Source organism: Oryctolagus cuniculus, chromosome 2 (assembly GCF_964237555.1).
Source record: "Oryctolagus cuniculus chromosome 2, mOryCun1.1, whole genome shotgun sequence".
In the NCBI taxonomy this organism is placed as follows: domain Eukaryota; kingdom Metazoa; phylum Chordata; class Mammalia; order Lagomorpha; family Leporidae; genus Oryctolagus; species Oryctolagus cuniculus.
This window is the reverse complement of record NC_091433.1, coordinates 130,215,911-130,240,005: the sequence shown is the minus strand read 5'-3', so window position 1 is coordinate 130,240,005 and position 24,095 is coordinate 130,215,911. Positions and strand designations below refer to the sequence as shown.

The following is a 24,095-nucleotide window of genomic DNA, read 5'->3' as shown; positions in this document are numbered from 1 at the left end:
CTTAGCAGTTCCAGTAATTTAGTCTAGTCTCGGTTGCTCCCCACACCAATACAAATATCTTAGCAAAATATCTGCAAATAGAATTCAGTAATATACAGAAGGAATTCTACACCATGACCAAACAGGGATGGAGGCAACTTCAGTGTTAGAAAACCAATAAATGTAACCCACCATATTAACAGGCTAAATATCTCATAGCAAAAGATCTAAAAATAGTCACATGATCACATAAATTGGTAACAAAAATTGACAAAATCCAATACACATTCATGATGAAAATTATCAGAATATACAAAGAATTTATCCAGCTTAATAAAGAACATCACACACACACACACACACACATACAAAAATGTTTACATCATACTAAGTGGTATGGAACTGTATGTGGTAAGTGGTATGGAACTGGAACTCAATCCAGGTTTCCCACTTGGGTAGCAGAAACTCAAGTACTTAGGCCATCTTCTGTTGCCTCCAAGGGTGCAGATTAGCAGGAAGCTGGATTGAAACCAGGGGAGCTGGGTAAAAGTGGTAAAAAGGAGATTATTTCCCCCTAAACAGGAAACAAGACAAAGATGTGCAACTTCACCCACATCTGTTGTTCAGCATCATGCTGGAAGTTCCAGCCAATGTAATAAAGCAAGAAAAGAAAATGAAAAGCATACAGATCAAAGAAAAAAAAATCTGCTACTTGCAAGGACATGATGATCAACATAGCTGATTCTAGTAAATTATATAAAAAACCTAAAAGAATAAATGAGTTCAGCTAGCTCATGGATACAAGATCAACAAAATCCCAATTGCATTTCTACATACTACTAATGAACATGTAGAAAACTGGAATCAAAATACAGTATCACTTATAATTACCAAAAGAAAATGAATGTGTGTACAACTATAATAAGATATTACATAATGTACATGCTGTAAACTATAAAACATTGCTGAAAGAAAAAGAAGGAAATAATTAAAATATGTTTATAGATAAGAAGAATTAATATAGTAACAAAGATGTTAACTCTCTCCATATTGACATATAAATTTAATGTGATTTCTAACAAAATCCCAGTCATATATTCTACAAACACAAGATTATTCTAAAATTTACATGGAAAAGCAAAGGAATTAGAATAGCTAAACACAATTTTGAAAAAAATAAAAAGAAAATGGGAGGAAGCAGTCTTCATGAGCTCAAGACCTAGACAGCTACAGTAATTAAGAATACATTGGGCCAGCGCCGCGGCTCACTAGGCTAATCCTCCGCCTTGCGACACCGGCACACTGGGTTCTAGTCCCGGTCTGGGCACCGGATTCTCTCCCAGTTGCCCCTCTTCCAGGCCAGCTCTCTGCTGTGGCCAGGGAGTGCAGTGGAATATGGCCTGGGTGCTTGGGCCCTGCACCCCATGGGAGACCAGGAGAAGTACCTGGCTCCTGCCATTGGATCAGCGCGGTGCGCAGGCCGCAGCGCGCCGGCCGTGGCGGCCATTGGAGGGTGAACCAACGGCAAAGGAAGACCTTTCTCTTTCTCTCTCTCTCTCTGTCCACTCTGCCTGTCAAAAAAAAAAAAAAAAAAAAAAAAAAAGAATACATTGAGGCCAGTGCTGTGGTACAGTGAGTTATAGCCCTGGCCTGAAGCGCCAGCATCCCATATGGGTACTGGTTCTAGTCCCAGCTGTTCCTCTTCCAATCCGGCTCTCTGCTATGCCCTGGGAAAGCGGTAGAAGATGGCCCAAATCCTTGGGCCCCTGCACCCGCATGGGAGACCCAGAAGAAGCTCCTGGCTCCTGAATTCAGATCAGCTCAGCTCCAGCTGTTGCGGTCATTTTGGGAGTGAATCAGAGAATGCAAGACCTCTCTTTCTGTCTCTACCTCTCTCGGTAACTCTGTGTTTCAAATAAATAAAAATAAACCTTTTAAAAAGAAGAATGTATTAAAGCACAGACACACAAATCAGTGGAAAACTAGAGCCTGAAGAAATAGCCCCATTGCACAGTTACCTAATTTTTCACAAAGGTTCAGAAGCATTTCAATAGAAGAAAGGTAGCTTTTTCAACAAATAGAGGTGGAGTACTTTCATAATCACAGCAAAAAAAAAAAAAAAAAAAAAAGAAAGAAAAGAAAAAATAGGAAAGAAAGAAACTAAGAAACTCAACCTAAGCCTGATGCCATATACAAAAATAAATGATATAAATAAAAGATACAAATATTTAAATCATTTAGAAGGTAACACAGGAGAAAATCATTGGGGCCGGCGCCGCAGCTCACTAGGCTAATCCTCCGCCTGTGGCGCTGGCACCCTGGGTTCTAGTCCCGGTCAGGGCACCGGATTCTGCCCCGGTTGCCCCTCTTCCAGTCCAGCTCTCTGCTGTGGCCTGGGAAGGCAGTGGAGGATGGCACAGGTCCTTGGGCCCTGCACCCACATGGGAGACCAGGAGGAAGCACCTGGCTCCTGGCTTTAGATCAGTGTGGCACGCCGGCCTTAGCAGCCATTTAGGGGGTGAACCAACAGAAGGAAGACTTTTCTCTCTGTCTCTCTCTCTCACTAACTCTACCTGTCAAAAAAAAAAAATCATTGGGACTTAAGAATTGGTAAAAAGTTCTTAGACATGACACCAAAGGTGCAATCCATAAAAAAAAATCAGTAAATGAAATACATCAAAATTTGAAACTTGGGTTCATAAAGAACTGTTTAAAAGTATAAAAAGAGAAGCAACATCTTGAGAAAAGATTTCAAGCTATATATCTGTCAAAGTACTCATATTTAAACTGTATAAATAACTCACAACTCAACAGTTTAAGGCAAATAATAGTATTATAAAATGTATAAAATAAGCAAAACACTTGTAAATACATTTACTGAAGTTGATGTATAGATGAGCAAATAAGCACAGAAAAAGATTTCCAACAAAGCCTGCACTCTCAATCCACGATATAATACTGCCTCCACTAAGTTATTTCCCACCTTCGTCAGATGGGAAGCAACTAAATAAAATACAGGAGCTTACATTACAGACCTGAGGTGAGCTGGTCAGAACTAAATTGATATTAATGTAGCTGACCTTTGAAAAGGCACTTGAGAGGAGAACCTCTGAAAATACAATTGCTCTAAGTATAATTAATTGGTTAGTAGAAAATGCTACAATAATTTATTTAGTGAGCATTAAGTAACAGTTTGTGATTGGAATGCCTACACTTATTAAGACTAAAAAGATAGATGCATCCATTCCACTTCACAAGAAAATACAAGGATGATAAAATGATATGGAGATCGAGCAGTAATTTGGCCTACCTCTGGCAAGGTATGAATTAAATGCCTTCTAAAACTCTCTTCCTAAATGATCTGTGATCTCTAGTTGGAAATTTAATAATTTAATAAATGATTCAGCACAATCATTCTACACACAGCCAGGCAAGGGAATTTTATATATATACATATATGTGTAATAGTGTATTGCATTTAAATTTTTCCACTCCAAAAACAGAGCAAAAGTGAGTTACTGTAAATAATAAGAACAGTAGCAGGAAAGTCAATCTTTAAAGAAGGGGAGAATTTTTTAAAAAGTGTAACCATCTGGCAACCATACAATATTTGAGAAAATGTTAGCGTTCTAATTGAGATCTAATTGAGTTTGATTTTCTTGTCAAGATAATTGCTTCAGTATTAATTAAATATGTCTCTTGCAGCTGCAAAGAAAGCTAACCCTTACATTTTGCTGATTATATAGGATACACATCACTCATTCAAGTCAACATTGCTAGGCTCAAGTTACACCAAAAATAGCTCTCTTATATTGATTATTAACATCTCAGATTTTGACATTAGTAATTTCTCCATAACTTAAGAAAAACATTTCTTACATCTTGGAAGGAAATTAGTGAGGCTACCTAGAGTTTAGTCAGAAAACTATACACCATTAAGAATATTCAACTCTGAACTGCTCTTTTAGAGGAAAAACTAGTCTCAAATACTGAGAGTATCTAAGGCACTATAATTACCTGTATTTTAGTGTCTGACAAAATAAACATTGCAAATCACCTTTATCGATTTTCTTTATCATATTTCTCTGCTTACAAGGTTGACAGTTCTATGCCATATTAAAACAAAACAAAAACTGGTACTTCTTAACACCTCATTTAGTAAATAATTCCAGGATTACTGGCAGTCATGAAATTTTTGTCACATACATTGAATATAAATTCTGAAGCAGAATAAACAAAACCCTCTTTCCTCTTAAGATGGTAGAGAAGCTGATCAACCTTCTTTGAAAATTATCTGTATATGTATTTAATTAAAGATAGTTATGAGATCACCCTGCTAACTTTCATGCTACTCACAATCCTCTCAATTCCTTTATCTTTCTCTATTGGTTCTACTTTCTTGCTCTTTAATCATTCTAAATTTGTTCCAAGTTTAATTTAGTAGAACAAAGAGTAAAGGGAATTCTAACCAGAGCAGGTGACATGAGTTCTAGGTAAGGCCACACATCAATGTGTCTGTATACTACATCTTCACGCTTCATTCTTTCATTCTCTGTCACTCACTCACTCACTCACTCAGCTACAGTTATTTCTGAAGCACTCACTCTGATCCTTACCCTCTGAGGATTTATAGTCCAACTGGAAACCACAGACAAGAAGCAACTAAAATGCAAAGTGGAACATTTTCTGATGTACAGAAGACCATGTAAGTACACAGGAAGGATGCTTAATCAGGAATTAGGAAGTGATAGGGAAAGAATACCTCAGGAAAAAAATATCTTCAAAGGAAACATTTATATTGAAGCCTTCAGTAGTCAGCTGGGACAGAGATGAAGGAAGAGGATAAGCCCCACATAGAATAAAGAAAGTATTCAGATACGGCTGGGGAACTAAGACACATCTAATACAAACAAAAATTAACAGAGTTCAGAATGTGTGGAAAGGAAAGGACAAGAATTACAACCAAGCAAGGTTTGAGTCTGGATTTCATCCTAGAAGCTAAGGACATATTAAGTGTCTTTAAGCATTTTCTTCAATGTTTCAAAATGGAATTTTTCAAATATTATTCTGGCTTCTATGTAAAGAATGGATTATAAAATAACAAGACTGAAAAGAAGCCAAACTAAGAATCTATTCCAGAAACTTAACAATGAGATTATAACAGACTAAAGAGAAGTAATGACAAAAGCAACAGCAAGCAGAGGGAAGAATATGATGATGCACAATCTATCAACTTTTTTTTGACAAACTGTATGCTTTTTATTCATTTATAACAAGAGAATTATAAAATAAATGTTTTCTAATCTGCATTCTTTCCAAAATGTTTCCCTACACAAGTAGTTCTCAAATTATTGTACTCAGATCAACATGATCAACATCCCCTGTGAACTTACTAGAAATGCAAATTCTTAGCCTAAACTCCAGAATTTCTGAAGATGGGGTTTCAGGTGATTCTGATGCACACTTGTCAGAAAACCACTGTTATAGAACACCATTAGGGAATGGCAGCACATTTTCACACTGTGTTCATATATAATCATATATTTACCCATTCCTCAAATGGTTGTCCATTTTAGCCATTTAGGTGGTTTCCTATTTTTATTGATATAGTACAGTGTATAGCCTTATAACTATATTTTCACATCCTTGATGATCTTTTCTGGGATAATCCCTTAAACACCTCAAACAGGTGTTAAAGCTGATGCCTGTTCTCAAATTTTCTTTCACTCCTCACTATTCAAATCAGGAGTACATGAGAAAGTCTGTTTCTCTACATTGTTGCCCACAGTATATTAACACTTTTTAAAAATGTCTCCCTAGCCAGCACCACGGCTCACTAGGCTAGTCCTCCACCTGCGGCGCCGGCACCCCGAGGTTCTAGTCCCAGTCGGGGCGCCAGATTCTGCCCCGGTTGCCCCTCTTCCAGTCCAGCTCTCTGCTGTGGCCCAGGAAGGCAGTGAAGGTTGGTCCAGGTCCTTGGGCCCTGCACCCACATGGGAGACCAGGAGGAAGCACCTGGCTCCTGGCTTTGGATCGGTGCAGCGCGCCAGCCGCAAGGCACCAACCGTAGAGGCCACTTGGGGGGTGAATGAACAGAAAAGAAGACCTTTCTCTCTGTCTCTCTTTCTCACTGTCTGACTCTGCCTGTCAAAAAAAAAAAAAAAAAAAAAAAAAAACAACAACAACAACAACAAAGAAAAAGTCTGCCTTTTACAGATAGCAAATGGCAGTACATTTGAGCTTTAAAATACATTTCTATTAATTCTATGTTTTCTTTTGTAAATAATTACGTTCTTTGCCAATTATTATGAGAGCTTGCCTTCAAAATTTTCTACAAATACAGATACTGAGACAGGCACTTAGACTAGCAGTGAAGATTCACTCCACATCAGAGTGTCTGTCGATTCCAGCTTTCACCTAATGTACACCCTGGGAGGCAGTGGGTGATAGCTCCACTAAACGGGTACCAGCAATCCATGCAGAAGATCTGGATGGAATTCTGGGTTCCTTGTTTCAGCTTGACCCAGCCCTGGTTGCTGGGAGCATAAGAGGAGTGAATCAGGGGAAAGAAGATCTCTGTATGTGTGTCTATCCTTCTCCCTCACTGTCACTCCACTTTTCAAATAAATAAAACAATAATCCTGTTCTTTATTATTTTTTGTTCTTTCATGGCATTGAGTTAAATTTCATTAACTGTTGAACAATAATAATGATATAAGACACACTGTGTTATAATACAAATTAAGAATCTACATTCCACAACCAACCCTACTTAGTCATAATACAATCTTTTAATAATAAGCCTTTGAGTTTGCATATACTTTATAACTGACATTTATCTTACACACATTGTTTTCCCTCTAATTTTGCTATGTGTGGATCTGGCTTTCTTTCAAGTTTGCTGACTCTACAATAAATCTAAATACATCAGTCCAGGGATGGCTGGCTCAGCTTCTTCCACGTGATATATTTACAGTCATCCAGGACAGTAACAAAACTACCCAACAACAGCAAGACCATCACCAACTCCTCAAACCACTCACTTTTTCTTTTCCTTTTTAATAGAAATATTCATTTTTTAAAGATTTTTTTTATTTATTTGAAAGGCAGAGTTAGAGAGAGAGGGAGAAAGGAAGAGACAGAGAGAGAGAGAGAGAGAGAGAGAGAGAGAGAGAGATCTTCCATCCGCTAGGTCATTCCCCAAATGACTGCAAAGGCTAGGGCTGGGCCAGTCCGAAGACAGGAGCCCAGAGCTTCTTCCAGGTTTCCTACGTGGGTGCAGGGCCCAAGAACTTGGGCCAACTTCTGCTGCTTTCCCAAATGCATTATCAAGGAGCTGGATGGGAAGTAGAGCAAACAGGTTTCAAACTGGCACCCCTATGGAATGCTGGCGCCACAGGTGGCAGCTTGATGCCTGGGTTCCTCGCTCATTTTTTCTAGTCAGTAACACAAGGTAACAATTCCTAAAGAAAAAGAATCCTTCCTATCATTTTTCCTGAAAGTCCAGTAAAAGATCACAATTATCAGCAATAAGCTAGTGACAGAATTTTATTTGTTGCTACAAAACTATCTAGTTACAGTCCTTATGTCAATTAATCCACAACTTATATTAGAAATACAGTGTGATTCCTTAAAGTTTTAAGAATCCCTTTGAAATGTTACAACACTCTCAAAGAAAATGTTAGAAATGAAAGAACAGATGGATTAAAATGCTCCAAAACATTTTTTTGAATGGAAGAATAACAAGAGGGAAAATAAATACAGCATGCTAAAATACACTGTAAAGCGATGGCAGTAAGAACGGTGTGCAACAGACAGGGGGAAAGTGAACACAATATGAAGTCCAAAAACAGCCAAAGTTCACTAGGGTAGCATTTCAAATCAGTGCAGAGAAGTTTAATGACTCAATAAGTGAGACAACTGAATAAGATTTGGTGAATATAAGCAATGTCTTCTTTGTTTTTTCATTTTTATTTATTTATCTGAGAGGCAGAGTTAACAGAGATGGGAAGACAGAGAGAGAAGCCTTTCATCCACTGGTTCACTTCCCAAATGGCTGCAACAGCTGGAGCCGGGACGATACAAAGCTAGGACCCAGGAGCTTCTTCCAGTCTCCCACATGGATGTGGGCCCAAGCACTTGGGCCATCTGCCGTTTCCTTCTCAGGCTATCAGCAGGGAGCTGGAGCAGAAGTGGAGCAGTCAGGACTCGAACTGGCACCCATATGGGATGCCAGCACTGCAGATGGAAGCTTAATCTACTATGCCACAGTGCTGGCCCCCACATTTCTAACTCATACTAAAACAACCATATTGCAGGTAGATAAGTATTGAATCTTGGAATAGAGAAACACATTTCAAAGCAGAAAATAAAAGAAATACTCAGAAGTAATGATTACATAAGCTGAAACATAAAATGTAAGTCAAAATAGTAAGAAATCAATCTCTATTTTAGAAAAATTTATTTTTAAAAGGGGAGGATGGGGTTGTCAATAATGTGCATAAAATGCCACATTCATTCACAACTGATAAAAACCAAAATTTCATTCAAGAATATTCATGATAGAGTTGTCTAAAAAATATACAAAAATCCATAAAACTGTTACCTAAAAATGGCTATTACTATCATCTTGGTGTATGTGTTTCCAGACATTTTCATGTATGTATATATGTGTGCACAAACATATCTGCATACTTACATCCACAGATGCATACATATGTTATCAGCTATTATTAGGGGCTTTTTTATTTAACAGATTGCCAATATCTATTTTATTTAATAACTATTTAAGCATATTGTCACAACTACTCAACATTAGGTCTTTTCTTTTTTGTGTGTTTGGTTATTATTTGCTTTTCAAATCAATCTTCCTGCTGGCTGGAATACGACCAGGACAACTGGAACTCAGAAAATCCACTTACACTAGAAAGTAACCCTGACAGCAAAGAATGCTAGAGAAAGACTGGGTATCTGATGATTCTGAGGAAAAAAGCCATTGTGCTAGAGTTGGAGGACCTACCATAGAATTTCACATACAAGAGAAATAAAGCATTCAATAATTATTAACTATTATTAATAATTAAGAGTATTAATTTACATGAAAAAAATTCACAATATACTACTAGTTTTAATACCTGGACATACAAAAAAAACATAAGAACATTCACCAAAATAGTATTAGTGGTCACCTCAAAGTATTAATTATACAAAATTTTTCTGTTTATTTTCAATGTACTATACTTTAAGCAAGTATTACTCACAAATTAAAATAAAGCAATATATGATGTAAAATAAACTGGAGACCATTATACTTAAAGAAATAAGCCAATCCCAAAAAGATAAATATCATATGTTTTCGTGATTTGTAGTAATTAATATATAGAATATCAAAAAAGCATATGAGTAAAATTAGTATTTTGAGTTTGATTATTGGTTATAGCTCTTGTCCATACTCTTGAGGAACAGTGATTTTTCTACCTACTATTTGTTGAATTCTTTATTTGGTAGAGGGTTAGGCTTGTAATTATAAAGAAAATTCAAAGTAAATCATTATAAAAATTAAAAGAAAAGTAAGAAAAGAAGGAAGAGGGAGAATGAGAGAGAGAGAAAGAGAGAGAAGGTATGGTGGGAAGTATCATTATGACCTTAAAACTGTATACATGAAATACAAAAAATACACATTTCATTGCAAAAATCGAAGGAAAAAAAAAGAAATGAAAGAAAGAGTATGCTTTGAGGAAGGGAAGAAGGGTGGCAAGTATGGTTACCTTCTTAGAATTTTATCTATGAAATACATGAAATCTGTAATCTTTATATTAACTTAAAAAATTTAAGTTTAAAAAATTTAAAAATAAATAAAGTCCAAGAAACAGATCAACATACAGTCAGGTTCTATGGCTGTAAATTTCCCCATAGAATTACACTGATGATAACAGAAAAACATATCAAAGAACTAATAAAGACATGTGCTTGACCTTTAAAGGATCAATCTATTCTGAATTAACTGGAGTAGAGAGGAGGAGCAGGTTACAAAAGAAATCAGAGATAAATATATATCACAGTAAAAGCAAATGAATTTTCATTTAAAAATATTTAGTTAGTTAGTTGAAAAGCAGAGTGACAGAGATGGGGGAGAGATAGAGAGATCTCCCACCCACCAGCTCACTTCCTACATGGACCCCAAAAGCCAGATCTGGGCCATGTTGAAGCCAGCAGCCTAGAACTCCATCTTGGTCTCCCACATAAGTGGGAAGGGCCTAAGTACTTGGCCTTTCTTCTGTTGCCTTCCTAGTCCCATTAGCAGGGAGCTGGACCACAAGTGTGGAATATTCGGGACTCAAACCCCAAACAATGGCTTAACCCAACTGTGCCACAACTCCAGCTCCAAAAACTAATTTTAATGTAAGTACAAAATCAATAATGTAAAAACAATAAAAGTTAATAACCTAGAAGGACTAAAAAGTAATTTCTTCATGGTAAATGCACCAAACGCTTCTCTTTGTTAAAATAATTTGCAATTGTTGTTAATTTTACAACTGAGCTCTCTTGTTTTTCAAATATTATAATGGATCCAAGGAAGAAGAAAGACTCAGTTCCAGTTCAATGTTTCCTCCTTCCAAGTGCCTTTTCCCATCCTCCAATTCTTCCGCCATCATCATCCTAACACTACAGTACTGAAGTAAATACAGTCTCTATTTCCTATACAATGCGCTATTTTACTGTCAGTTTCTGGTCTGTATTTCCTCTTCCCTTTAATCTCCAATACACCATTATTTTTATTATATTACTGTTTCTCTAATCCTAATATTTGTAGGTCTATTTTTTTCCCAGAAAGTTCCTCAAATTATTTTTTGAAGAAGGCAGACTCCTATAATTAATAAAATAGAATGTACTCAACATAAAAACAATAGTCTTTTAACTAAAGCCAAAGTTCCAAAAAACAACTTAAAATGTGATATTACACTCTCAGACAAAAAAAAAGATGAAGGCATATATGAAGCAAATCTCTCTCCGCATGATCTCTTTCATTAAATCAAGTGATTATAATCTCTCTCCTACTGTGCAACAAGCAAAATTTTGCTACCTATCCACATTTAACTTTATACTGAATTCCTATAATTTTATTTCAATTTCTAATTATTTTGTCATAAGGAAGTTGGAAAACTGTGTTCACAGCTACGTTATGTTTCCCCCCAATCCTACAAAAGTATTCTTTATCTTAATATTCAAATGCAAACAGAATTCTATGAAGTTTTATGGAGGTTTTTTTTGCTTCCAAAATTTCACTATTGCAGTGACCACAGTGCTGGCAAGTGGCTCCTGAGCTGGAAGCGGAACAAGATTTCAAATAATTTATAAATAATCATTTCAAGAACACATCTTTTCTTCTTTTACCCTACAAAAGACAGAATTCTGTTCAGGACCCACAAGCTGTCAACTTCTCAGCATACTCAAAACCCCACTTAGCTCTCTATTGTAAACAGTGTAGTATTTCACTACCACATCAATAAATACAATTCTTGAAAGAATTATTTTTGTGTTTGATTCACATTTGTTCTGCATATGCCAATGAACCTGAGGTATTTGTAATGTTAAACTCTTAAAAGCTTTAGCTTACCAAAAGGTCAGGCAATCTGAAAACAGCAGAAGGTCTATCCCATGTAGATGGGTCTGGACAAAACCCAAAATAAGGACTCACAGCATAAACCAGTCTGAAAGACTCTTACTAGTGCGTTCCTCTCTCTCATATTCAAACTTCTATTTTAGAGTAAAGTAAAGGATTGGCTATTAAAATTCAGTCTACAGTTAGGTAGTACCACCCTAACTCTCAAAAAACCATAATTAACCTGATCAAAATGATGAATGAAATAAAGCCTGGAATAAATAATTCTCTTAAGTATAGTGAACAATAAATACTATGGCATTTATTTGATTGACTTTCAGTGACATGTGTAGACTAGTATCTAAAAAGTATCCTCTTTTCTCAGTCTTACAAATATTAGTCTTTTTCAATTTATTTAATAAAAACAGTACAGAAATATAGTTTTTTCTAAGAAATATAGTTTTTTTCTAAGATGAATAATAATGTATGCCATCCTTAGAATTCCACTGAAGAGCAGAGTACAAACGCTATCCTGATTCAGTGTCTCAGAACAAAAACTTTATCTCCACCAATGCACTGGCCTATAACTGCCCAATCATAGAATGCTTTCAATTAAAATCTTGACAACATCATAAGTTCATTCATTCTGTGATTACTCAGTCTGCACACAAAGGAGGGTGCTTTAGTTCAATCCCAGTAAAATTTCATTTAGTCCAATTTCAGGTAAAATGAAGTAATAAGCATACTCAAACTTCTGTCCCCTGGCAAAGTTATAATATTTCAGGAGAAGGCATACAGTAGCTCTTAAGGTATCCAAAGAAGTAAATAGTAACAGGCAGACTGGGGGAAAAGACTAGAATTTGAAGTACCAAAAAACCTGGCAATAAATTCATCTTTTTTTCTCCCCTTGTGGTATCACTCAGCCTGAATTTAATGCTGTTGCTAGGTAACAAAGCTGGGGGATCAGCCTTCTATTCATTCCTCATGGAGTAGGAAAGAGGGCACCAATGCTCAGAGAGAGAAAGTATGGAAATTTGCCAGCATTTTTCTCTTACTTTTCTCCATCTCACAACAGCCCGTAGCAACCTCCAAGCAGTACTGGCACTGGCCACTAAGAGAGCTAAAATCCTAGGGGAGGGAAACCTCCACATCCAATGTACCTCTGGTTCTATGAGGGTGAGACGAAACCTCAGTTCTTTATTCTTTCACTCTGTCCTTCCTGGGCTTACCCAGAGAAAAGAGGATAATTGGGAAAATCCATACCAAAACAGAGTAACAAAAGCCCATAAAAGAATAAAAGATAAGAGCCCAAGAGAACTGAAAAATACCTAGCCAATGCAATAAGACAAGAAAGATGAATAAAAATAAGAAAGATAAATAAAAGAAAGATTAAAAACCTACAGAATAAAAGAAAAAATTAATTTGTCCCTATTCACAGATGGTATGATTCTCCACATAGCAAAAAAAAAAAAAAAAAAAAAAAAAAAAAAAAAAAAAAACTACAACAAATAACAAATAAATGAGTTCAGCAAGCTTACACAATATAGTCAACACATAAAGTCATATCTCTATAAACTGGCCATGAATAATTTGAAACCAAAAGCTTTTAATACTATTTACAACAGGTAGAAGGAAATGTTAAATAATTGGTATAAATGTAGCAAAACATACACAGAATTTATATATATAAAATTGTTATGAATCTATATAAAACATACATAAAATACTAATGAAAGAAATCCAAAGAGACCTAGGTAAATTGAGGGACTTATGTCTGCCCAAATTGAGCTGTAGATTCAATGTCATTGCATTTAAAAATCTAGTATTACTTTTTAAAGATATAATCTACCTGATTCTAAACTTTATGTGGAAAACTGAAGGAATTTATTAAAAACAACTATGAAAAAGAACAATGAAAAGAATTACAACACACAATTATTTATTTTATTATTAAAAAATGTACACTATCCAATTTTTTTAATTTTTTTTTTATTTTTTTGACAGGCAGAGTGGATAGTGAGAGAGACAGACAGAGAGAAAGGTCTTCCTTTGCCGTTGGTTCACCCTCCAATGGCTGCCATGGCTGGCGCGCTGCGGCCAGCGTACCGCGCTGATCTGAAGGCAGAAGCCAGGTGCTTCTCCTGGTCTCCCATGGGGTGCAGGGCCCAAGGACTTGGGCCATCCTCCACTGCCTTCCTGGGCCACAGCAAAGAGCTGGCCTGGAAGAGGGGCAACTGGGAAAGAATCCGGTGCCCAGACCGGAACCCGGTGTGCCGGCGCCGCTAGGTAGAGGATTAGCCTATTGAGCCGCGGTGCCGGCCAAGACCTACTTTTAAAGCTACAATAATCAAGACAAGCAAAGGGACAGACACCAGTAATGGACATCAGTGGAATAAAAATGATATTCAAGAAACAGACTCACACAAGTATGGCCTTCTTTTTTTTTATAAAAAGTGCAAAAATAAATCAATGGAGAAAGGATAGTCCTTTTTCATTAAATGGGAAGAGGATAAGGACGAAGGGAAAGAAGACACATTAAACTAAATCTCAGAACTTTTATAAACTGTTACAATAATTAACTGAAAGTAGATCATGAAATATTCGTCTATAAAATATTTAGAAGAAAGTTTTCATGACCAAGTATAAAGCAGAGTCCTGAGGCATGGCACCAAAATGATGATTCACTTTCATACTAAAACCTTTTGCTCTACAAAAGACAACATAAAAAAATAAAAAACTGGGTATAGACGAGTGAAAATAGCTGCAAATCATGCATCTAATAAAGGATTTGCATCCAGAATATATAAACAAACCCAAAGGTTCAAAAGAAGAGAAAAGCTCAATTTAAAAATGGGCAAAATATTTGAACAGATACTTCACCAAAGAGAACACAGGATGGAAAATAAACACATGAAAAGTTGCTCAAGATCATTAGCCATTATGGAGATGAAAATTAAAACCACAATAACATACAAGGTTACTTTTTAAAGTTTGAAAAAGGGCTGTGGGAATGAAAAAGGACACAGTCATTCTGGATAACAGTTTCATCATTTCTTACAAAGTGAAACATATCTACCCTCTGACTGAGAAATCCCATTCCACGGTATTTACCCCAGATATCTTCATGCAAATATGTATGTAATTATTTACATCACCTCTATTAATTGAAAACAATCCAAATTTCCCTCAACAGCTGATTGATATAAACAACTTGGGGCACATCCATACAATGGAATAAGACTCAAAAATAAAAAGCAGTGTACTATTGATCCACACAATAAGTTGGAAGAATATCAAAGGCATGCTGAATGAAAGATCTCTAAAGTATACATCTGTGTGATATCAATTATTTGACGTCCTTAAGGAGACAAAACTATATGCTTTAAAGCATGGAGAAGAGATCAGAGGTTATCAGAGGTTAGGGATGGAAAAGGATATGAGCATACACACACACACATACACACACAGGACTTTGGAAGTCAATAACAGAAAGATAGCTGGCAAACTCCAAAATACTTGGAGACTGAAAACACACTTCAAAATAACATATGGGTCAAAGAGGCAGTCTCAAAAGAAATTAAAAACTAGTTCAAACTAAATGAAAATATAACAAGAAAATCTGTGAGATGCAGCATAAGCTGAGTCTATGGGGAAATTTACAGTTGTTGATCGCCATTGCATGCTATTTGGGAAAAGGCAAAACTATGAAGAACAGTAAACAGATTAGTTATTCCAAGGATTAAGGGAGGAAGGTGGAAGGATAAGGAGGTGGGAATACACAGGATTTTCATGGTGGTAAACCTATTCTGTACAATACTGTACTGGTAGATACATACTATATTTGTTAAAATCCATAGAATACACAACATCAATAGTAAGTACTAATGTAAACTATGAGCTTTTGTTATAATAATGTCATAAATAAAGTCATCAATAATGACTTATTAATTGTAAAAAGGAGAGGGGGTGCTCACACTAATGTAAGATCATAACAAGAGGAAACTCTGCCTGAGAATGAAGGCGAGCAATTTGTGGGATTGTATATATTCAATTCAACTTCTCTGTAAACCTAAACTATTCTTGAAAATAAAGTTTGTTATTTTTTTAAAGCTACTCATTCCTCTAATATAGAAAAATAGTTATAAATCCTGGAACACTGGTTAGTTCTCATTAAAAGTGGCTAAGAAAATCTTACAAGTAGGGGGTTCACCACTAAGCTTCCCTTACCCCAAATATAACTAGTCACAGAAATCTAAACTAATAAACCCATTCACCTAATACAATTTTAAAAGATAGGAAGGAGAAACAAACTCAAAGAAATTATTCTGATTTACAAAGAAGAGGGAAGGTGGAACCATTCTCATCTTTGTTTTTATAAAATTCAGAGTCAAAAAAAATTAAGAAGTAACACTAAAATAAGTGTCATTATCACTGGGATCACAGACTATTTTAACATATATCAAGGGCCCAGCACTGTGGCGTAGCAGGTAAAGCCGCCACCTGCAGTGCTGGCATCCCTTATGAGAGTCGGTTTGAGTCTCAGCTGCTCCACTTCCAATCCAGCCTCTCTGCTATGGCCCGGGAAACCAGTGGAAGATGGCCCATGTCCTTGGGCCCCTGCACCCATGTGGGAGACCCAAAGGAAGCTCCTGGCTCCTGGTCCCTGGTCCCTGGTTCCTGGCTTCAGATCGGCACAGCTCTGGCCATTGCAGCCAACTGGGGAGTGAACCAGAGGATAGAACATCTCTCTCACTCTCTCTCTACCTATCCTTCTCTCTCTGTAACTGACTTTCAAATAAATAAATAAATATTTTTAAAAAAACATACATCAATACAATTAAAGAAACACCAAAAATATCATTTCATAAGATGTTAAAACATGACGGCATATGATTATGCTTTTTTTTTCAATTTCAACCTATTTTTCTCAAAAATCTTCACAAATATATTTTCACTCAAATTTAGAATGTTACTCATTCTAAATAATAATTATTTAGTTTTTAAATAATATTTATTTAGTCTTAAAGAGTAGATATAGGCCGGCGCAGCTGCTCACTTGGCTAATCCTCCGCCTGCGGCGCCAGCACCCCGGGTTCTAGTCCCAGTCAGGGCACCGGATTCTGTCCCCGCTGCTCCTCTTCCAGGCCAGTTCTCTACTGTGGCCCAGGAAGGCAGTGGAGGATGGCCCAAGTCCTTGAGCCCTGCACCCACATGGGAGACCAGGAGGAAGTACCTGGCTCCTACCTTCAGATCGGCACAGTGCGCTGGCCTTAGCAGCCATTTTGGGGGTGAACCAACTAAAAAAAAGGAAGACCTTTCTCTCTTTCTCTCTGTCTGTCTAACTCTGCCTCTTGAAAGAAAAAAAAAAAAAGAGTGGATATAAAGAGTAGCTTAAATGGTTAAAAAATTCTCATGGTCTTGATTTTTCTGCTCTATATATCAACTGATTCCAGGAAGATTCAAACCAAAGTTTTTATTAAAAAAAACTATCATTTAATATGTACAGTAAGTTTTTTTTTTTAAAGCAGCATCACAAAGAAAGAAATTTCCAAATACTATCAGGGGCTTTTAATTCTCTTAATGAAATGACATTTACAGAACAGAAGTCCAGGCATGTGCCACATAAAAGGTAATCTGTCTTCTTCCTAATCTTTCTTAGGAAGTCTTTCTTGTATAAAAATCAAAGGTCCTAGGTAGACAACATATCTTTATGTGTATCTGCATGCAAATATACAACAAAGTCTACCAATTCTTCATTCTGTCTACTGTCATAATGATGTTTTCAAATATTTGGTAAAACCCAGGGATGACTGAGTAGTAACTTCATTGCAATGTCTTTAGACTAGTTGATTTAAATCTTTATTTAGAAAGTGAATGCCCTTGTACAATTTTATTCTCCTTTTTGGACTGTGAAGATTCAACAGGAGGAGTGAATGTCATTGCTGCCAGGCTGTAGGTCTCAAAAAGTTCAGCAGCAGATCTTTGGCACAGCTCAGCCTGAGTATTTCAGAGCCTCCAGCAGGTGCTCCGGCAATCAGGTGTGCAGCGAATCTCTGCACTATGGGATGCCAATATCTCCACAGTGCATGCAATTCCCAGAGAGCAGTGTTTTGAGTATGACAGTACTCAGGTTCATCCAGCTCAGGGAGGAAAATTCCACTTCCCTGAGATTCACTGTCAAGCAACAGATCCGTTTTTGGGGAAGTCTGCATTAGCATTCTGGTAGATGCTAAAATGTTAATGTTTAAATTTGGAAAAACATGAAGAGCAAGGGTACAAAGGCTCTTGATGAAGGCCAGGGCTCATTGTTGAGAAACTTGCTTTCTGCACTTGGTAAGCATGACATCAAGGCACTGGAGAACAATCTCTACCCCTCATTGGTAGCACCTGCATGTAGCTTAAACAGTGTTTCAGAGAGATGTGTACAGAATTTCATTGGATGAATATTCAGAACATCACCATGCCCAGAAAGAATATGAAAAACAGTCTGGACACAGTGAAGACTTTCTTGATAGGTTAGGTCTCCAAACTCAATGAGAGTATGAAGAGCTACTAATAAATCCATGTCCCTAAGTGATACAACCTGATGGAACCATCATTTCATCTAGTGAGCCCATTACTACCAAGAAATGAAAGCATGAATGCATTAAAGATAAATATGAAAAAATATCAAGAACTCTGCAAACTGCACCAGAGAAGGAACTGATTCATTTGCTTCCTATCAAAGATAAAAGTGGTCTAAATTGTACAGACCAGGGAAAAGCCAATTATTTACAAGAACAAAGATGAACAGGATCAAAAAGAGATGGAACTTGAGGAAGAGGTCAATGAACATCCTATTCAAGAGAGCTGACCATAGAAGAGTGTTTGGTTGAAAGAAAGAAGAAACTACAGAAGAAAAATCACATTGCAGGCTTGGCCTCTGCCATTGTGTCAGATGCAGAAAGCAGCATAAAGAAATTTTAAGAATTATATTCCATGCTGATGGAACAGGATCCTGATGTGGCTGTTACTGGTTGAAAGCTGGTGACAGTTCTCTGATGGAGTTATTTAAAGACTACTCCTTCATATAAAATCCTACCCCTAATAGAAGCAGAAAAATCTTCCAAGCTCTGCAAAGAAATCCAAATGATAAGAGAATCTGAAGAAGGCCTGGTTAGCCAGTACAAATTTTATTTGGAAAATCTGAAGCAAGTGATTAAAGATTGGACGCAAAGTAAGCTGAAGAAAAGTAATGCAATGTCCTTAACGGCATACAGATGACTAGCAGAGGTGGCTGCGAACAGCTTGTGTGAGCTGTTGGTGGCACTACATCATTGTAATTCTCACATCATCGTATTGATTGTCCATCTCTTGAATGATGTGTCAAAATTGGTATCTGAAATGTGTTGTGAAGTAGTAAAGGAACTCATTAAATGATAAATTAGGCCAAACTTCTCTAGGTGTAACAAAAATGAATTATGAAGTAATTATGAAGTCAGGCCAGAGATGTTAAAAATATTGTTGTGCCTAAGAATCAAGGAAGTAGAAGTGGAGAAAGATGCTGAGGATACTAATAAACCTAAGAAGTTCATAACTCTCAAGGAAAAGAGAAAACTCTATCACAAATGCAGAGAGAGTGGAAGAAAGCAGAAGAGAAACTAGAGCAGGAGCTTCTGCAAAGTACTGGAAAGAAACGTAAACTGTACACAGAAACTCTGAATGCTGTGTTTCTGAGCTACTTCAGAATATTGAAGAAGGCACAGAGGTCACCTCTTCTGCCAGTGGTTCTAGAAGGTCTTGCCAAGTTTGCCACCTTATGTCGAGTTTTTTGATGATTATATACACAATATATGCATATATATGCAATTGACTGGAAAATAATATTAGACAGATAATGTATATCTTAAAATGTTTTAACTTAGAAACTTCTATAAAGAAGCAAGCATTAGTTTAACTAAGTTGCCCAAAGCACAACAAAAAATGAATGGACTAATGACACTTAGATACTTTCTAAATATATTTCCTTCAGAAACAAAAGGCATAGAAATAGAAAAGGAGGAAGATGACATGTTTTCCTCTTTGCAGATGACATGATTACTCACACAGAAAATCCTAAAGAATCCACCAACAGACTATTAGAACTAACAAACAAATTCAGTAAAGTTGGAGGATACAAAATCAACACACAAAAAATCAAAAGCAATAATATATACCAATAATGAATTCACTGAGAAAGTATAAAAGCAGTTCCATTCATAACAATTACCAAAAAAATACCTTGGGATAAATTTAAGCAAGAAGGTAATGCACTGGAGCAAACACAATCTCTTCAATAAAGGGGCTGGGGAAATGATATTCATATGCATAAGACAGGACCTTAACTTCTGCTCCTGCCTCTGACCTTGTACAAAAATCAACTCAAAATAGATAAAAGAAGTGAATGTAAGACCCAAAACCATGGAACTACTAAAAGAAAACAGAGGAAACACTTCAAGACACTGGCACAGGCAACAACATTTTGGATAAGACCTCAAAATCACAGGCAGCAAAAACAAAATCAGACAAATGGGACCTTATCAAATTAAGCTCCTGTGCAGCAAAGGAAGCAATGGACAGAGTAAATAAACAATCAGGTGCCAGTGCTATGGCGCAGCAGGTCAAAGCCTTGGCCTGCAGTGCCAGTATCCCACATGGGCGCCAGTTCAACTCCTAGCTGTTCCACTTCCAATCCAGCTCCCTGCTAATGGGCCTGGGAAAACAGTGGAGGATGGCCCATGTCCTTGGGTCCCCTGTACCCACATGGGAGACCCAGAAGAAGCTCCTGGCTCCTGGCTTCAGATAGGCTCAGCTCTGGCTGTTGTGGCCATTTGGGGAGTGAACCCGCAGATGGAAGACCTCTCTTTCTCTACAATCAACAGAATGGGAGAAAATACCAGCAAACTATTCATCTGACAAAGGATTAATATTCAGAATAAGGAACTCAAAAATCCAACAACAAAAAATGAACAATCTGGTTAATAAATAGGAAAGGAAACTGGACAGTTCTCAGAAGAAGAAATATAATGTCCAACAAACAAATGAAAAAATGTTTAACATCACTAGCTAACAAGAAAATACAGATCAAAACCACAATGAGAGAGAAGGTGTTTAGACTAGCAGTTAAGACACCTGCATTCCATATTAGAGTACCTGTGTTCAATTCCTGGCTCTAGGTCCTGAATCTACCTTCTTGCCAATGCAAAACCTGGGAGGGAGAGGTGATGGTTCAACTAACTGGGTTTTCACTACCCACAAGGGAGACCTAGATTACATTATTAGCTCCCAGACTCAGTCCCAGCATTGTGGGTATTTGGAGAGCACGCCAGTGGACCAGGAAAAGTACTCTCTCATGTGCCCTCTCTCCTATAAAGAAGGAAGGAAGGAAGGACAGATAAGACTCCAATGAAGGAGGTATCCTCTCACTCCAGTTAGCATGGCAATTATTAATAAAAACAAAAAATAACAACTACTGGCAAGAATGTGGAGAAAAGAGAACCATTATATTGTGTTTGTGGAGATACAAATTAATATAGTCATTAGGGAGAAAAGTATGTGGGTTCCTCAGAAAACTAAAAATATGACTCATTTATGCCACCTTAGGGTATATAACCAAAGGAAATGAAACCAGCACATAAAAGTAATACCTACACCCTCAGATTCAGTGTAACACTATTCACAATAGCCAAGATATGGAATCAACTTAAATGCCCATTGATGAATGAATGGATAAATAAAATGTGGTATACCGACACATGGACTATTATTCAGCCATAAAAAGAACAAAATCCTGACACTGTAGCAAAATGGATTGAGCTAGAGCTCACTATATTAACTGAAAAAAGACACAGAAAGACAACTATCATTCTCTCTCACATGTGCCAGTTTGTGTATATATAAACATATTAATTCAATCTCAACTTTAAATAGTGACTACTAGGACCTAGGAGAAGGGTGAGGGTAAAGGGTGACAGAGGTTGGAAAATGAATGGCACACAGGGTAGACTATAATTCATAATAATGTATTATAATGTATTATATGTTACATAAAGGGAAGAGAGGCAATGGTAGGCTCTAAAATATAGAAAAGATAAGGAAGTAGAAAGTTTAACTAGCTGGTTTGATTAGTTTATGTTGCTGTATATTTGCTGGGATATTGTACTGTGGCCCATAAAAATGTACAACTATTACACATTAATCAAAAATTTAAATATATACACACAAACGCACATAATGTGTACCCTGGGAAGCAGCAGATGATAACTCAAAATAGTTGGTTCCCTGCAGTCCACATGGGAGACCTGAACTAAGTTCCCAACTCTCTGGCATCTGAGTAATGAATCAGCAGATGGGCATTTACCTGCTCTGTCTATTTGTCTGTCTGTCTCTCTCTCAAATAAATTAAATAAATAAATTTTAAAATAGAAAAAGCTGAACAAGATTGCCCCCAGTTTAAAGACAAAATTTAAACATTCTTATAGTCGGATGTCATTCAACAGAATTCTCCAGAAAATCTACCATAAAAAGCTTGGGCTTTCTATAAGACTTTTTGTAAAATGGGTCAATTATTTAATTTGGTACTTTACTCATGGATTCTTTATGGCACATAGAATTTCCTGAGGCAGTTTCAATCAGTCAAATGCCTTGCACTGGTATGTCACATCAAGATTAGAAAAAATAATGTATGAAGTACAAATTTTTCTAAGTATACTCTATTGTTGGTTCAATATACCTACCTAGTGCTTTCCTCTATGTTCTATAAACATATCTTTGGCACCTGAATCAAGTTATAGCTTCCTCTGTAGAATTTATTTTTACAAAAATAAAAAACAAAAACAAAAAACAGAACACACATAAATAATACACACATGGCCCTCAATGGCTTTTTCCAAAGAAGCTGCCATTGAATAGAATGTAGATCTGGAAAATAACGCTTATGAAGAGACATGGCATGAGAGACAAAGCCCTGAACCAACGGGTATGTGTCTTATTCTAGTTAAACAAGAAGCAGGCTTTCAATTTTTGAAGGAAAAAAAATCGGGTTTGCTTATGATAAGTCATTTTTACTCTTTAGAGAAAGCCCTGGCCATTTTCTGTCTCTCAACTCAGAACTTCAACCTTTCAAATGATTTTTTAAAAAGGTTCAAACACTACAAAGCATCTGACTTAGTGAAAAGCACTTTAAATACCTCTCCAAGTACTCCCTACTGGATCAAAATGTCATAGAAATGTTGTAAACACTATCAGTCATGTTCCAGAGAACAATTTAAACAAACATTGTTTTGCTCTTTTGTCTGGAAAAGTAATTTCTGAAGTGAAGAGTTCAAAACTTTTAGCCCTACATACTATGCAGTCACAAGAAAAAAAAATACATCTTTTAAGCATCAGAAGCAGAGTACACAATAGGCTTTGTCTTGTTAAACAAAAGAACATGCTTTTCTTTTCAATCATTTCCAGCTGTATGATCTGGCCTTCATGGAATAAGAAATTAACAGCATATGGCATCTGGCTACCTGCACAGACTGCATATAAAATCTGAAGTCTTCAATAAGATTAACGGGTCTAGTGGTTGGAAGTGGAGAGGGAATGACCAAATACCATTTCTTATACAGAGGCAATAACCCTAACTAAAGAAGGCAAGAAAAATCGACCCTATCTAATCAGATGTCAATTGTATTCTTGTGAAGTGATTCATATCACAAGATCTTCCTGCTTCCTAGGTAACTGCAGAAGATACCATCACTGATTACATAACTATTTTAGTTCGCAAATAAGGAAAAAATTCCAAGAATAAAAAAGTTTTAAGTCAATCCACCCTATGACATACCACAGTGATGCTATGGACCCAAATGAACCAGAAATAAGAGAAATTCAAATGACTATCATTTTTATTACATATACAACTAAAATTGTAGTGCTGGAATGTCAAAACCATAGAGTATTTGATTCAATGGTTTTCAAGGGTCTTCTTAAATAAGACTATTTCAGTCAAAAAATTAACTTTCCTTTCTCATTAACATTAGTGAACCAAAAATCTGCTAACTCTTAGCTCAATGTGTCAGAATCTTCACTGCCCTAACATTTGCTTCATGGTTATCATAACATAAGCCCTAGACCTTCCTTTCTGTAGTTAGACATGAGTGCAGGGCTGTAAAGAGTAAGTACCACCAACCTTTTAAGAAAGAGAGACTCAAATACCTCCCTACCTTCCCCAGCTTCTCCCTCTAGAGCTTCAGACACTCAACACCTTCTGTTCTGGACTCTAATACTTCCATCTGGACTCTCTTCAAAAGTCTCGAGCTTCTGTGAGCCTGAAAGTGAAACAATTCTATATTCTGTGATAGTTTACTTCATTGCCCCTCGAGATTTTTAAAAATTGTACTTTCTTAATAAATATTATCAGAGGTGGGCTTAAATAATCTCATCAATAAAGTTATTCTGCCCTTAAGCATTTGGATCTCATAAGAGAACACTAACAGTGTCTTAAGTGAAGCCA

General features: G+C 36.6%; 1 protein-coding gene and 1 pseudogene across 5 annotated transcripts in view; one reads left to right on the top strand and one right to left on the bottom strand.

Moving 5' to 3' along the window:
* The window catches only part of LOC138848682 (nucleolar complex protein 3 homolog pseudogene), a 77,852-nt pseudogene extending 58,408 nt beyond the window's left edge, over positions 1-19,444 (top strand).
* EXOC6B (exocyst complex component 6B) overlaps positions 1-24,095 on the bottom strand; it is a 738,880-nt gene that overhangs the window by 482,421 nt on the left and 232,364 nt on the right. The window lies entirely within an intron of this gene.